The sequence below is a fragment of the Gymnoscopelus microlampas genome, assembly GCF_963454915.1.
Source record: "Gymnoscopelus microlampas genome assembly, chromosome: 18".
In the NCBI taxonomy this organism is placed as follows: domain Eukaryota; kingdom Metazoa; phylum Chordata; class Actinopteri; order Myctophiformes; family Myctophidae; genus Gymnoscopelus; species Gymnoscopelus microlampas.
The window spans coordinates 20,458,709-20,463,613 of record NC_139955.1 but is presented as its reverse complement, the minus strand read 5'-3'; positions in this window follow the sequence as shown (position 1 = coordinate 20,463,613).

Genomic DNA, 4,905 nt, shown 5'->3' with positions numbered 1-4,905 from the left:
ATAACTTGAACATGAGACATGAAACATAACTGTGTGTTGACTCGCCCATAAAACAGGTACAGCTGATGAAAGTCTCATTGATCTTGCATTAGCTGACCTGACATTGGGGAGAAAATTAGACTTGCACTGCCACCTTGTGGTTAAAACTTGGACAAGCTCAATTCCATGATAAAACAGGTACAAACTAGATGCCAACAATGATTTACAATGGTTTACAATGATTATTAAAAGGATAACACAAAAAGCCCTTGGGGCTTGTTTCCATTGTGGTCCCGTGTATTCAATTCATTAAGCCGTTTAAAGACATACAATGATATACAATAATAAACAAAACATAATCAACACTAGTAGCAATGAACGTAGTCAACGTACATGTACAGTAAACATTGGGGGGGGGGGGGTCCTTTTTGGTGTTAAGCTTAAAGGGCTTTTCTACTGTATGACCCGTTTTGATGTTTGTTGGAAGGGCATTCCACATTTTGGTAGCATAGCAGTAGAATGAGTTTGACCCCATGTTTGTGCCTAATCTGGTTTGAGTGAGATCAGAGGAGCTCCCCTGGTGTTGTGCCTGTGTGTGTCTTTTACGCTTAAGTAGTCTGACAGGTACATGGGTAAGACCAGGTCCATTGCAAGTTGCTTTACTCTGTCCTCTACCCTGAGCCATCCCACCCTAGCATATAAGCAGGAGTTAGGTAAGTTCTGGGTGTCGAGTAGGGTGTTCATTGTTTGTTAAATTAATGATCACTGCATACACACGTTAAGTCTCACACACACACACACACACACACACACACACACACACACACACACACACACACACACACACACACACACACACACACACACACACATATAAATAACTAAACTTGATAAACAACCAGCCAGCACTGGAGTGAATTCACAGCAGCAGTGCTAGGCCTATCTGAGAAAGTGGTCAACTTCAATGCATTGTCTATGGAGAGCAACGACCGCAACTTTCCGGCGGAGTCAGCAAAAGTGTCAAAGTTGAGAAAAGTTCAATGGCCAGGGATGGATGGATTACTGACCCAGGCCTACTGGACCCAGGCCTACTGAACCCAGACCTACTGGACAACAGGTAGCCTATAGTAGGCCTAGCACAGTTCAAAGCATGTCAATGCGTCACCATAATGTCTATATATGATAGGCCTATATAGCCAATGCCTCACCATAATGTCTATATGATATTCAATATAGACAATATGTCCACCATAACCAAAGGGCACAGCAGCCAGTGCCAAAACACACACACACACACACACACACACACACACACACACACACACACACACACACACACAATCCATTGCAGCACTGTGTCAGACCACAGCATCATAATGCACTCAAAACAGATAATATGTCAGACATCAGGTAATAAACCTTTTACATGGCAGCAGTTTAAGAAAAAACTTTAACAGTGGTTCTCATGGACCCACAGCTCAGTGTTCCATGAGGGGGGTTCCAGATGGACCCTTACAGCTCTGTAACTCCAGTGAGCCTAACTCGAGTGTACAAATGGAACCAAAGGCAGTGGTGTAAAGTAACTAAGTACATTTACTCAGGTGCTGTACTTGTGCGGTATTTTTTACTTTACTGGAATATTTCCAATGTTCGTTACTTTTACTTCTACTCCTACTCCACTAGAGGCAAATGTGTTGCTCAGAGGCAAATGTTATACTTTTACTCCACTACAATTATTTGAAAACTTTGAAAAAACGTTTCTAGTTACTTTGTAGATTTTGATCATTATTAGAAAACATACATTAACCACTTCAGCCCTATACATTTTGGCCATTTGATAGCCGATCTTGAAAACTTGTGAAACATTCTGCACAATGAGTACTTTCTACTTTTGGTACTTTAAGTACATTTTCATATAAACACTTTTGTACTTTTACTCCAAGTACATTTTTAATTGCGGACTTTTACTTATACAGAATAAGATGCGAGTACTTTTTCCACCACTGCCAAAGGTAGCCTACCCATTATGGTTCCATGTTTGTACACTACACTTATGGGGGATAGTTGAAATTAAAAAGTTAGTGAACCATGAGCTAGTGTAAACACTACACAGGTGTGTTAATGATAATAATTTGCATTCCAATCCACTCATGTCAAGACAGGCCACTGCTGCCATATTGTTAATTAGTAGTAGACCTCTAATTGGTAACACCTGCGTTCACCTTGTTGTTTTGTCAACGTTTGCTGCCTTGAAAAGGTCTAAACTCCAGTAATGTAAGCAAACCCAGCATAGAAAAGTAAAAGTTCCATTTCTTACCTTTGTCGTCTTCTTTCTGGTATGTAAAGTATGGGTCCATATACGTCATCGATGTCCCGCTCTTTCACGATGTCTGAAGCCCAATGAGTGATGGAAAGTGTTGGAAAGTAACAAAGTAGGCCTACATGCAAGTAGTTTTACTTTTGGTTCTTTAAGTAGCCTACATTTTGATACCAATACTTATATACACGTTTACTCAAGCACATTTTCGGACTTTTACTTGTAACAGAGTACTTTTTCCACCACTGGATATACAGTAGGCCTATCTGCTTATATTCATATAGCCTGATACTTAATTAATAACTGATAATGTATAAAACAATTGATAAATTAATTGATAGTTACCAATTTTCGGCGAGCCGAAAAAAACACATCCACAAACAACACCTCGTCGTACAACATCGAGGTATTTTTTGAAGAAAATGTTGAAATGAAAGAATAAAATTCACTGCCTCATACCTGTTCACCTTAACCCTAAACTTAACCTAGCTAAAACTATGTCTACGTTTTACCTTAACCTCACAGAACTATGCCTAACCTTAGCCTCAAAATAATGGAACATTTTTGTTGAAAAAAAAAGACCCGAGAGAAGGGTCATCTGAATGTAGATTTGTTGCATTCCAGTAATGCGCATGACAGACTTCAGAGTGTTTCCGTTTTGGTAGCCAGACATCCCTAGTGCCCACTCTTCCAAGGTGCCCAGTTTTCCCTTCCCATAATGTTTTGTGGCCCACCCTTCCTGTTACCCCTCAGTAAGCTATATAATGCAATGAAAATAAACTAATGAATAAATTATGAATTCAGACATTCTGTGCTTTTGCTTTTTTTATGCATTAAAAACAAAAAAACAAAAAAAACATTTTGCACAAGTTTCAGTGCTCACTCTTTTCTGGTGTAATAGGGGTAGGCATGGGCTACGTTAATTATTTCAAATGATTCGGCAGCAGTAGGCTAAAGTGAGTATTTGTCTCTACTTGAGTATTCAATCTTTATTTCAGACCCAGGAAGATCCATATCACAATTAAAAACACAACACAATAACATAACAAAGGAAAATAAAGTATTTTTGAGATACAATGACTTTCACTCCACTACATGTCACAAGGCAAATATGGTACTTTTGACTTCACTACATTTCTACTAGGAAGGGAGTAGCCTACATGTAAATGAATTAACCATATCAAATAGTGAAAATAGCCTGTAGATCAGCTATTTTCACAATTATTGAAAATCTTTGAATTGTTTTGGAAAATATCTAAATTTCAACAAAGTAATGCATATATATTAAAAGGGAAATGTGCTTGATTGGATGTTTCGTTCATGATTTGGGGATTTTTTTTGTAAAACTACAGTTCAGGTCGCTACAAGGCCCTCTCACCTACATTGCACCACCGATCCAACCAATATGCCCATATACAGTATGGAGATCTCTGTATCTGTCATTGGGCGTAGCTGCATTGGGAACCCGTTATATGGTTATGGCCGAGTCATAGTGACATTAGCGAGACGACGTGGTCTGCCAGCCCGCCGGCCGGTCCTCTCTTAAGCCAATTTTAATATAAGATAGTGGCCTAACTAAAGGTGGCTGCATGCTACCATTTTAGGTGATCACCTGTTTCCACATCAAATGGAAACGTTTTCACCTAAAAGGTGATTATGATACTAGGCGCTCATAGTCCAGTGATGTCGGTCAGTAAAAACAGAGAAATGTGTTGGGGTGAGTGGTGAGTCGCTTATCACCGCAGCTCAGTGACGTCATGTTGTAGTTTTTAAACCACCGTGGTGAAAGAGTGATCCATAGACTATATAAAAATTCTATATGATGTGTGACATCCAAAGATCATCTGTGCAAATTCTTGTGAGATTTGGAGCAGATTCATGTCAATGGAAAATTGTAATTAATAAATTGAACTATTTAAGACATTGCTTAGCAAAATGCAAGCACAAAGTAAAAAGTTAAACGGGCATAACTTTATGGGAAATAAAATAACGTAAAAATGTGCACTCAACACACCCCATTAACACCCCGTTAACGCATCGCATAATGTGATAACTGGTCGAGAAACACCTTTTTTTTCATTGTGTTGTTGTCCGACCCGCCACTCAGCCCAACCCCAAGCTGAAATCAAGTTTGAAAACTTGACCTGGCCAGCCATGTTTATTGAGAACCAAGCTGTTTTATCCGTGTATTCTTATGGAATGATGAGTGGCCTCGGATATTCTTAAACTAATCCCATTAAAAAACTGGTATTACCTTCCCAGTTCCACCTGACACACAGAGTATACATGACCCAGACAGACTAGATCTCCATGTACAGAGGTTGTTAAAGGAAACAGGACACTCTCCACTCTGTTCTGTTTCCTGTAACAGTCTCTGTACATGGGATAACCCATTATGTGAAATAAAAGTTAAATGCTGCTACTGACAAGGGCAACATAATATCATTGCAAACAAACAGGGTGGCCTAAGAAAGAGAGCACGCTTCCAGATGGGAATTCCATCACACTGGAAAGGTAACATAACTGTCCTGAGGCACTGTCCCTTCCAGACCTCCTGGGCTGCAGGGAGCAAGAGCTGGCCACTGTGGTGATGGTCCGTATCAATAAAT